At 41.3% G+C, this 12848-nt stretch overlaps 1 protein-coding gene and 1 long non-coding RNA gene across 2 annotated transcripts in view; one reads left to right on the forward strand and one right to left on the reverse strand.

The window, feature by feature from the left end:
* The window catches only part of hdhd2 (haloacid dehalogenase-like hydrolase domain containing 2), a 94495-nt gene extending 87745 nt beyond the window's left edge, over nt 1-6750 (reverse strand). Inside the window, exon 1 of the mRNA XM_087269406.1 lies at nt 6145-6750. The gene's annotated coding sequence lies outside the window, so the exon portion shown is untranslated. The remainder of the gene's footprint in view (nt 1-6144) is intronic.
* Nucleotides 1156-2702, forward strand: LOC147842009 (uncharacterized). The gene is made up of 2 exons (XR_015500901.1): nt 1156-1205; nt 1900-2702. It is a non-coding gene; the product is annotated as an uncharacterized LOC147842009 (long non-coding RNA).
* Nucleotides 6751-12848: the final 6098 nt, after the last annotated feature.

Here is a 12848-nt window from a genome sequence, read left to right on the forward strand (position 1 = left end):
ATAAAATATATGAACAGACAGAAAGGCTTTTAGTAAGCTATAGACATGTTTATTTTCCTGTTTAATGTGTGTGTAGTGGTTGTCCAACAATTTCACACACTAAACATTTACAGATACCATACAGACACTATACATTACTTACTATCAAACAAAAGTACTATCATCAGATCATATGGGAGATTGTGATCATTTATAGTGATAATAATTAAAGCGCAAAGGGGAAAAGGCTTAAATATATGTGCAGGCAGTATAGACTTTGAAGTAAAGATTATTTGCAGTTCAGTGTACATATTTAAATTCTGTGTCACTCATTAAATGGTAAGTAAATGTAACGTTTGGGTTAACTACCCCTAAGGTTAGTTTTTGATTAAAGTACATGTCTTAACCCATCATTAGTCCTAAATAAAGTGAAAGATAACATAATATGGTTGATGTACTGTTATGGACCCTTTTTACATTTCAGCACAGTGAATGGGAAAGTACAACACATTTTTTTTACAATCTTCTTTGCTCAAATAAAATGAAAACTTTACGATGGTGTTGTCTCGACAATTAGAAAAATAAAAATATAGTGTGAAACTGATAACGCCAGCAAGAAGAGAGAATAACTTCTAATTTACTCATGACCATAGACACTGTTTGAAACACCTCGCACATGTAATCATATTATATAATGCATACGTAGATACAAATAAATGTTATTTTATAAAAAAAAATCATATAAAAAACTCAAGGATTTTAGATCCTGATGATCGTTAAACGCGTCATAACAGTGTTGGGAAAAGGGTGTAATTGTTAAAAATAGGTACAAACTTCAGATATAAACAAAAACCTAAACAAACACTTATATGTACATAACGTCATAAAAATACTTGTTTTATTTACCTCGCGCTGCCGTCCTTGTACTGCCGTGAATAGGAAATTCTGGGAATGGAGGACGGAGAGTTGAATCGATTCGTCTTCAACAAACCGATCAGTGTGACATCAAAACATCGCGAGAACAACAGACAGCTCCGTGTGCATTAGAAATCCATCTCGCGATATTGTATCACTTCAGGTACGCGCCTACTGATTCGTTGATTCAAACGAGTTGTGAATCAAGAAGCCTCTAAAGATCCGAATCAAACTGCAGCAGAACGCCACGAGGTTTTGCTCAGACTTTTGGGACGTTTGGAATTGCTCCGTCTTGTCACCATGTAACACATGTGAGTAAATCGTTGTCAGTAAATAAGGCTATTGTTACGATTAGAAATTGTGCATTAACCAGATTATATTTATTTTGTTTCATTTGTTTTTAGCGTAAAATTAACGCTAGTTCATGGCCGAATCTAAACGGCCAGCAGCGAATATTTACCAATGTTTACTGTCGTTTACTTTGCACATCTTAGAGATGTTGCCAAAGTTCCTATGGATTTAGTTTCTTCATGTCATTCCAGAAAGACTGGATGATGAGCAGGTCAGATCTCTGTGGCTGTTGTCATACTGACTGTGCTGACGATTTTCTCCCTTTATACGTTAATTACAGCAAAGTTAATGACAAAATTAATGTTTGGAAATGTAAATTGATATTTTCTGTAGCATGCCAGTTTGATATATCAATACCCCCCCCCACCCAATTACTAGTAACGTTTGCCTAGGACTTTAGCACAGTAGCCTACTATTTAAGCCTTTTCCCCTTTGCGCTTTAATTATTATCACTATAAATGATCACAATCTCCCATATGATCTGATGATAGTACTTTTGTTTGATAGTAATGTATAGTGTCTGTATGGTATCTGTAAATGTTTAGTGTGTGAAATTGTTGGACAACCACTACACACACATTAAACAGGAAAATAAACATGTCTATAGCTTACTAAAAGCCTTTCTGTCTGTTTATATATTTTATATAAATGCAGAGCAGCAAGACCCATGGGATTTCATCAGCCACTCACCATCAGAGTCCTCAGTGGAAGCTGAGAAGAGCAGAAGAGGAAGCCAAGCAAGAGATGCCAGAAAAAAAGGGGGAAGGAAATAATGTGTTATTTTGCTGTTTGAGTATAGGCAGGCGCAGTGGGTAGCACAATCGCCTCACAGCAAGAAGGTCGCTGGTTCGAGCCTCGGCTGGGTCAGTTGGCATTTCTGTGTGGAGTTTGCATGTTCTCCCCATGTTAGCGTGGGTTTCCTCCGGGTGCTCCCACAAGTCCAAAAATATGTGGTGACATTGGGTAAGGTAAAATTGTCCGTAGTGTATGTGTGTGAATGAGTATGTATGGATGTTTCCCAGTGATGGGTTGCAGCTGGGTGGCAACACGGTGGCACAGTAGGTAGTGCTGTTTCCTCACATCAAGAAGGTTTCTGCATGGAGTTCTCCCTGCGTTCGCGTGGGTTTCCTCCGGGTGCTCCGGTTTCCCTCACAGTCCAAAGACATGCGGTACAGGTGAATTGGGTAGACTAAATTGTCCGTAGTGAATGCGTGTGAGTGAGTGTGTATGGATGTTTCCCAGAGATGGGTTGCAGCTGGAAGGGCATCCACTGCGTAAAACATATGCTGGATAAGATGGTGGTTTATTCCACTGTGGCGACCCCAGATTAACAAAAGGACAAAGCCGAAGAGAAAATGAATGAGTATAGGCAATGATAGACAAGACAATGTTTGATTAATATGAAGTCTTTTAAAATGCTTATTTATTAAAATAAAGGTTACAAAGTAAAGAAGAAATATATTGTGTGTTTGTATATTTATTTCACTGCCTTTAAGATTTTACATTGTAAACTAAAGGGAACAAGGGGGGAACAAATGTTGTATTTACCCTTTAACTACAGGTAACAAGAGAGGAACAAAGCTTCACTTTAATTTACAACCCTCAAATGTGGTATTTACCCTGTAAGTACAGGTAACAAGGAGGTAACAAGAGAGGAACAAAGCTTCACTTTAATTTACAACCCTCAAATGTGGTATTTATCCTGTAAGTACAGGGAACAAGGAGGTAACAAGAGAGGAACAAAGCTTCACTTTAATTTACAACCCTCAAATGTGGTATTTACCCTGTAAGTACAGGGAACAAGGAGGTAACAAGAGAGGAACAAAGCTTCACTTTAATTTACAACCCTCAAATGTGGTATTTACCCTGTAAGTACAGGGAACAAGGGAGGAACAAAGCTTCACTTTAATTTACAACCCTCAAATGTGGTATTTACCCTGTAAGTACAGGGAACAAGGAGGGAACAAATACTGTATTTACCCTTTAACTACAGGGAACAAAGAGGGAAGAAGCTGAACTTTAACATACTAGTGTATACTTGAACACTAAGAACAGAGTAAACTACAGCAGCAGTTTTTATTGATTGAAGACCAAATTACTAGATTTTTCTATAAAGCATCAGCTATACATTTACTGAAATGCAACAGTTAGCCCCCCTGTGCAACAGCAGTAAAGATGCGAGCCTGTTTTAATCTGCATTGAACCCTGACGGTAGGCCTATGTCATGCAAAGTTATTTGTTGATAGTGAGTTATGGAGACATTGATGGCTTTGGTGAGATCGACGAGTAAACATAAGGTAAGTAGTGTATGGAAATATATTTTATATTGAATTGCAGATTTAAAATACATACAGTATACAATAAGGGTTCATAATTTCACAGGTTGTAAACCTTTTATTCATTAAACACCCCATATAAAACCCAAGCACTGAATAAGAGTACTAATGTACTCACGCAGGTGCATATACAGTACATTTGCAGATAGCAATAGGTTGTCACCATCCTTGCATAATTCTTTATATGTATACAATACTTGAAGAAATGTACATCGTAAACTTAATATACTTTGCGTGATGGATATCTTATTGTTACTCCCCTTTTACGCAAACATTATGGTTTGTTCTTTTGCAATTTAAAGAAAAGTACAACCTTATTTCACTGTACTTACGCGGTACCTTTCATGCTGAATATCTGGTTGTTATCCCCTTATTACCCGAGCATTACAGTTTGTTCCCTTATACTTACGTAAACGTTATTTATACTTACACTATAGGTACAGAAAAGTACACCGTTATTTCACTGTACTTACGCGGTAATTTTCGTGATGAACATCTGGTTGTTACCCCCTTTTTACCCAAGCATTACGGTTTGTTCCCTTATACCTACACATACGTTCATTATACTTACACAGTAAGTACAGAAAAGTACACTGTAATTTCACTGTACTTACGCGGTACTTTGCGGGTTGTAAAAGAAAGCGTTACCAAGGTTTGTACAGCATTTTTTGCGGTTTCCTTCTATTTTTTTTTTGTTGATGTTGATGGCCTGGTGACAGCCAAAGGCCTAATGTCAATTAGGAAATAGAAAAGTATTGACAGCTTTCCTACAGCTCTGTTAACACTTGGGAACTGTATGCAATATTTATGGCGGTTTGTTTTAGGCCCTCCAATGGTGGCTTTGGTTAAGATGGCAGGTTTTGTTTGGGGGTTGGATGGATCCTGCTGAGGGCAAACATTGTAAATGTATAACATCTCTGAATGCACAGACCATATCTCGCCCCCCCTTGAGCAACTCCCCCATACACCCTCCCTTCTGCCCCCAGCCCCCCTCTTCTCCAAAACTACTGGTGTGTGAAATATGAAAGAGACATGTTGTCTTTCAATTTGTCCAATATACCTCACAGGTGGGCTCCAGGTACGCGGCCCCTCAGTGGCTGAAAAATGACTGGTGAAGTGCGAGGTGACTTTGATGAACCTCGCCACTCCCGGCCCTATCATTCTTTTCCATCTGGCTTCCCCGGCTGCCGTGTGGACAACGCACTGGAAATTTGTCTTATTGAAGTGAAGCCGCGCTCCGATTCCTGCCGACTCCGAGCCAACTAATGAACAGGCGCTTAGAGTTCACTTACCCGCCCCTCATGCTGCGAAAGCTGGGCATGACGGCAAACCGTTCGTCCTCTTGTTTGCTGGTGCATGGTGTGTACAACAGGGCTACATTATATGGACGGTCTATTTCTCAAAATTTCAGAATTAGGAACAAATAATAATTACATAAACAATTATGTAATAAACATATGTAACAAACAATTATCTTTAAAGGATGAATAAAGTAAGTTTTTAATTTTGTACCTTTTTTAGAGGATCTTGTGTTGTAACATTATAACTGGATTTTGGAGTTTTGTTTTGAGCTAGAGTCTGCTAATGAGTGAATTGGACTGTACACTCCCTGACAAAAGTCTTGTCGCATAAATGAATAACAAATAATAACTTGACTTCTAGTTGATCATTTGGTATCAAAAGTGGCTTATATAAAAGGCAAAGGCCTCTAGATAATGTTTATTTTACCTAAATACAATATGATCATGCTTGATGTTTTATTATTTAAAACAGTAGGTGTGACTTTGCTTAGACAAAAGTCTTGTCACTTAACAGAAATAATGTACAGTATAGAACAGGAAGTCATGGTGCAGTCAAAAAAAATGAATATTGTGTATGACTCCCATGAGCTTGGAGGGCTGCATCTATACATCTCTGGAATTACTTAAATAACGTATTATTAAAGTAATCTGGAACGGCAAAAAAAGCGATCTTGCAGCACTCTCAAAATTCATTAAGATTCTTTGGATTCATCTTCAATACCTCCCCCATTATCTTTTACCAGACATGCTCAATAATGTTCATGTCTGGCGACTGGGCTGGCCAATCCTGGAGCACCTTGACCTCCTTAGCTTTCAGGAACTTCGATGTGGAGGCTGAAGTATGAGAAAGAGTGCTATTCTGCTAAAGAATTTGCCCTCTCTTGTGGTTTGTAATGAAATAGGCAGCACAAAAGTCTTGATACCTCAGGCTGTTGATGTTGCCATTCACTCTGCATGCCCCAATACTGCATTTTACCCCAAACCATGATTTTCCACCAAACTTGACTGATTTTTTGAGAATCTTGGGCTTATGTGGGTTGTAATAGGTTTTCTGCAGTATTTGTGATGATTGGGATGCAGTAACAGATGATTACTCAGAAAGATCTACCTTCTGCCACTTTTTCAAATGATCACCTAGAAGTCAAGTTATTCTTTGTTGCTCTTACAACTGGGATCGGCGACAAGACTTGTGTCAAGTAGTGTATATGCAACTGTTCTTATGATTAAATAAGAATGTTTGTTTTATTTGTTTTTAATTGTATTCAAGAGTTCACATTTAGCTGATGATTGATAGTAAAGCTAGTTTGGCGTGCTGTCCCGGGAGAGAGCCCTGAGCTTATAAGATCCTCGAGCCCTGGGCTCCCTCCCGTTGCAAGGCGAGAGGGGAGTTTGAGCTCAGGTAGATCTCGATGACTCCCCTTCTTGCTTGTTGTAGCTAAGTGTCGGATATGTATGCTGAAAGGTGTACTCAGAGTTTAGCTAATGTATTTTGAATAATTGTCTCGAGTGCTTGTTTTTGAACTGTGGGAGGAAACCGGAGGACCCGGGGAAAACCCACGCGATCATGGGGAGAACGAGCAAACTCCGCACAGAAATGCCGTCTGGTTTGGAAAGGAATTAAACCAGGGGCATTCTTGCTGTGAGGCAACAGCGCTAATCACTGGCCACCGAGACGCCCATTTAAAAGGAGGGAAAGTAGGGTTGGGTGGGGGGGTTTCTTCAAGACGAAGATATTGAGATGAGAAAGTCTGGTTATTTATAGTGAGTTAAGGGTCATCTGATAGGATAATCAGTCATTAGCTAAAGTTGAAACAGCTGAACAATCATAAGCATGATCCTCTCGAAATTTGTTTATGAATAAACTTCACATAGTGACACTAGTTGGCGTTGACAAACCCACCCCTCATGCTGCCAAAGCTGGGCATAATTGCACTGTGATTGTGCTCTTGAGTGCTGGTTGAGTGCATGGTTGAGTGCATGGTTTCTACAGCAGGGCCAAGTTATTGGGCAATCTACTTCTCAAAATCTTTGAATTGTTAAAAATGCCATTATAATTTTACACTTTAGAAAGCTAATCAGGGGCATTTATCTTAACGAAAAGGCAGATAAGACTGTTTAATTGCGTAATACCTTTCTAGAAAAATCTAGACTCACATTGTCACAAGATTTTCCACATATTGAGGTGCTATCTATTGATGAATGCATTTGACTGAATGTGCTCATGCACTGATGGCTAAATTAGTGTAGTTAAACCCAAGTGAGAGAGATGTTTGGCAGTGTGTGTTTCAGAGATCAGTTAATAAAAGCTGTGTAGGAAAATCTCACTCCCCTTATCTCAAGGTGCACATACAGTAAGCAACATGCATAAGAGCCTCCTATGCTCTTACATGATGCTTCCAAATCCTACTTTGAGTGGATCAGTTGTATCCGAGGGGTTTAGACAGAAGAACAACTCTGCACTTCGCCACTGACCTGATTTGCATATTTGACACCGATAGACCACTGGTGTCTTCCCTTGATCCCGCTGCTCCATTTAATCCTTTCCTTGTAAACCCGAGTGAGCAGACGGTGGGACACAGAGGATGTGATTAAGTTGGAGTGATCTCCAGCAGGGACTGGATTAAACTCAATAAGAGACTCTTAATCCAGTTAAGCAGCGGCTGACCCGGCTAAGCTCTCTGCTCTTTTAACAGCTCGGTCAGGCTTCACCTCGCTCAAGAAATCATTACCGTTCACACCTAGTAAATGCAGTGTCAGCAAAACGCAGTGTAAGAAGATTCAGTTCAAGAGAAGTCCCTAATGAGGTACAGTACAACCCAGACTTATTAAGAATGATATTGCGCTGTTTCTTGCTTGTTTCATGACACTTTCAAAGTGAAATATCTGGTGAGCGGCTATAAAAATGTGTTCAGTTTAATCTGACACAGTCATAGTTACCTTGTTAAATCGAATCCTAGTGTTTAGGATTCGATTTAACTTTTTTTTTATATATTTAAGTTTATTTGTATAGCACTTTTCACATTGATTATTGTTCAAAGCATTACAATTCAATTTAGAAAAATAAGGTTCTTACCAATAATTGTATTAGTTTCTAATAATTCTAGCTAATTAACTAACTAATCACTTTTAACAGTTAAAATTCCTTCATTCTTTTATCCATTTTTTTTGGCTTAGTCTCTTAATTAATCTGGGGTCGCCACAGCGAAATGAACTGCCAACTTATTCAGCATATGTTTTACACAGTGGATGCTCTTCTAGCTGTTACGCAGTACTGGGAAACATCCATTCACACTCATACACTACGGCCAACTTACTTCATACAATTCACCTATAGCACATGTCTTTGGACTGTGGGGGAAACCAGAGCTCCCGGAGGAAACCCACAGTTAAATCTATTCTATATAAACATAGTTAACCTGCAGTTATATGTGTACAATACTAATGGGAGGTGTTTGAGTAAGAAATGTAATTTTTTATTTTTCTTTCTTTTTACCACTTTTGGCCCGTTTCCACTGAGTGGAACGGTATGGTATGCTTTGGTTCAGTACGCTTTTTTGGCTGTTTTCACTGTCAAAAGGTGTACCGAAATGAACTGTACCACTGGACCTCAAGTTCGGGGGAGAGCGGTTCCAGAAAACAGGTTAGACAAAAACAGAATCCAAAAAATAAAATGAACCAGTGAGTAACACTCAGTCATCCAGCCAGTCAGTCATCCACTCATTCAGTCAGTCAGACAGACGGCCGGTCGGTTGGTTGGTTAACGCAAGAACAGCGGGCGCGAACGGCACTCAGCGGCCTTTCACTGATTCGTGAAAACAAAAACTGCAAAAATATGTACCACCCGGGATGTATTTTGCGGCCTCCAGAAATGTCCACGGGACTACGTTTTCAGAATGAGCCTGGGTTGGATTATAAGTAGACTGTTAGGGTTGGGGTTAGGGTTAGTGTAACTTGACATGAACTTGCAAAGTTTCTTATAATCAGTCCAATCTCTGCTGGAGGAGCAGTATCAACAGACATTAAGCAGACAGTCTACTAATACTAAAATTGACCATCAAAATAAAGTGTTACCAAGCAAAAATCTTTGAAAACATTGGAAATTAAATGTATGGTTATTGGCAAAATATATTAATGCCGTATTGCAATTGAAAATTATGCAAACATGATTAACATGAAAAGAAAAACACATTTTGAAATATTTATGCTGCTTTAGCCTGTTATTTAGCATGTCACATTGACAAATATTGGGTTTCTCTCTCTCTTTCTCTCTCTGTCTCGTTACAGCTTTTGATATAAGATCAAGTTTCACATACTATATACACTGTAAAAATTTAATTATTACATTTAAAAGAAAACATTTATTATTATTGTACTTGAATTAAATAAACTTTTAGTCATCTCATCTTACATAAATCAAACAGACTAAAAATATTAAGTCAAACTGTAACTTAAAACATTAGTTAAAACCTGATTTACTTATTAAAGTAGTTAAACGTTAATATTTGTTTTCTTGAGTTTTTTCATTAAATTTTTTACAGTGTAAGACTTGCTCTTTATTTACCCAGGGTTATCAAAAAGTAATATAAATTAGGATATCAATTATGGGAGCAGCATTAAAATTGTCATTTAAAAAAATGCTGGGCTTCAAACCAAAATTGCGACCCTGGACCACAAAACCAGTCCTGTGCTGCATATGTTAGGCTATAGCTTGTTTTTTCTTTTATGAAAATTGTACAAAAGCATTGCAGATAACTTTAACTGGGTGCTCAGCCAAACTGCTAAACTGCCATTTTGCTAAAAATTCAAAACATATATTCAAAAAGGGGGCAACACCAACGCTCCAAAAATACAAATTTATTCAATTTCAAAAGTCTGACACAAAGTGTGTAATGTTTCAAGCACACGGCTCTTCATCATCAGAGTAAGTTGCTCCTTTTTGTACACTTTTGGATCACATGATCTATTATCTCACAACAAAGAAAAACAAAATAAATACACATTTAGAAATTATACAACGTAGATATTCAAAACAAAAATACAGAAAGTATTTTTTGTTAGTTTTTTTTTGTTTTGAGATAATAGGAGACCATGTGAAATGTACAAAAAGAAGCAACTTACTGTGATGATCACTGTCTGATGAAAAGCCATGTGCTCATAACGTTACACGCTTTGTGTCAGAGTTTTTTATTTAATAAATTTTTATTTTTAGAGCTTTGGTGTTGCCGCCTTTTTGAATATATGTTTGTTTTTTTTATGCCTAAAATTATTCGAATATTAAGTAGCATAAAGATCATGTTCCATGAGGATATTTAGTAAATTTCCCACTGTAAATATATTTAAACTTAATTTTTGATTAGTAATGTGCATTACTAAGAACGTTCGAGGTTACTAAAGTAACCCTTCGTTCCCCGAGGAGGGGAACGGAAGCACTATAAGTGGATTTGATTGTAAAATCCATGCATTGGGAGGATTCGGATCAGAAGCTGCTTGTCTGGAGAGTATTGAACGGGCCAATGAATGAAATTAATTGGCAGCGTAAGCTTGCGCAGGTGTGCGACATCTGCAATTATCTCAGCATATAAGCACACCTGAAGCCAGCAGACGCCATCCTTTTAAGCTGAAGAGACTTTCAAACAGCTAAGGGACAGTCATTATGGTGACGAAGTATAGTGCTTCCGTTCCCCTCCTCGGGGAACGAAGGGTTACTTTAGTAACCTCGAACGTTCCCCTTCGGGGGGAACTTCAGCACTATAAGTGGATTTGATTGTAAAATCCACGCATTGGGAGCCCATTGAAAGCGCCATAATGACTGCACCTTACCAACACCCCCGATGAGGAGATAGTCAAGCAAGCGTGACGCACCCACATCATGGGGGGCGCGGTCCTCCAACGTGTCCCTGGCCCTAATTTATCCTACTTCAACAGAAGTTTTACGGATTTAGATATATTTTTTGGGAAGTCGTGAGCATCTAGATAATTCTAGGAAATACTACAGTACGTTGGGAAGCGTGCAATCCCGATAGGGAGGACGCTGCGGAGGCCATCCGTTACCCAAGGGGGGGATAGATGGCAGAATTTACATATGGACTAGCCCTAAAAAGAGGGAGTACGCATAGCAAAAGAGTGGTTAGCGGAGAGGGAAGACACGGGTCCGCCCAGGGGGGGGGACTTAACCGTGGCGGAATAAGCATATGGGATCGCCTAGTGGGGATCACGCATAGCAGGCACCTATACCCAAAACGCGGGCTGACCAGCGGGCAGACCTACAACGTAGTGGGCCAGCAAGTGACTCCTCCGCTGAGTCAGTGCTGGGGGCCACGGAGGAATCTGCAGGGCTCACCAGACGGGGAACTTTACTGACAGATAAAAAAGGCGCACGTACCTCCGTGTTAGGGAGAATGGCGCAGCAAGCGTGTTTCAACACCCTACCGAGTTGTCTCCTCAATCACCAAAGGGTTACCTAATACCCTTGAGGAAACCGGCTCCACTCGCAGATTGTAAAACCTTGCAAATGTGTTGGGTGTCGCCCAGCCCGCAGCTCTACAGATGTCTGTTAGAGAGGCGCCGCGTGCACGCGCCCAAGAGGATGCAACGCTCCGAGTGGAGTGTGCACGAACTCCCGGGGGACACAGCTGACCTCGACTCGAATAAGCGAGTGAAATGGCATCCACAATCCAGTTGGATAATCTTTGTTTCGATACGGCACTTCCCTGCTGCCGACCGCCATAACAGACAAAGAGCTGCTCAGATGATCTAAAATTCTGAGTACGGTCCACATAAATGCGCAGAGCGCGAACTGGACAAAGTAAAGAAAGGGCTGGGTCTGCCTCCTCCGGGGGCAGCGCTTGCAGGTTCACTACCTGATCTCTAAAGGGGGTGGTAGGAACCTTGGGCACATAACCGGGGCGGGGTCTCAGAGGATGACGTGAGAGTAATCCGGCCCGAATTCCAGGCACGAGTCACTGACCGAAAATGCCTCCAGGTCCCCGACCCTCTTGATGGAGGCCAACGCAACCAGCAGAGCTGTCTTCAGGGACAGAAATCTTAGAGATACTGATTCGAGTGGCTCAAAGGGATCGGATCGCAGACTCGTGAGAACGAGGGCGAGATCCCAAGAGGGCATGAGAGGGGGGCGAGATGGATTAATTCGCCTAGCACCCCTAAGGAACTGGATGACCAGGTTATGCTTTCCCACGGTGCCGCCAGCTACCGCGCTATGATAAGCGGAGATGGCGGCCACGTAAACCTTGAGAGTGGAGGGCGACAGCCTGCTGTCCAACTTCTCTTGAAGGAAAGAGAGCACAACACTAATCTGGCAATTTCGGGGGTGTTCTCTGCGAGAGACGCACCATTCAGTGAATAGACTCCACTTCAGGGCGTAGGCGCGCCTCGTGGAGGGGGCTCTAGCCTGAGTGATGGTATTAACCACCGCAGTCGGTAGGTTACCTAAGTCTTCCTCGCGTCTAGGGACCACACGTGGAGGTTCCAAAGATCGGGGCGAGGGTGCCAGATGGTGCCCTGTCCCTGAGAGAGTAGGTCCTCTCTCAAAGGGATCCGCCAGGGGAGGGCCGTCGCGAGGAGTGAGAGCTCTGATATCCAGGTCCGGTTGGGCCAAAGGGGCGCAACTAGCAGAACCTGTTCCTCGTCCTCCCTGACCTTGCACAGAAACTGCGCGAGCAGGCTCACTGGGGGAAACGCATACTTGCGCATGCCCCGAGGCCAGCTGTGGGCCAGTGCATCCGTGCCGAGAGAGCCCTCGGTCAGGGAAAAAAAACAACTGGCAGTGAGCGTTCTCGGGGGAAGCAACAGATCGATCTGGGCCTCCCCGAATCGCGCCCATATCAGCTGAACAGACTCAGGGTGGAGTCTCCATTCTCCAGGGCATAACAGCTGTCGTGAGAGCGCATCGGCTGCACGATTGAGCGTGCCTGGAACGTGAATGGCGCGCAGCGATTTCAGCCGCGGG

The sequence above is a fragment of the Danio rerio genome, chromosome 10 (assembly GCF_052040795.2).
Source record: "Danio rerio strain M-AB ecotype USA chromosome 10, GRCz13ab, whole genome shotgun sequence".
Lineage (NCBI taxonomy): Eukaryota > Metazoa > Chordata > Actinopteri > Cypriniformes > Danionidae > Danio > Danio rerio.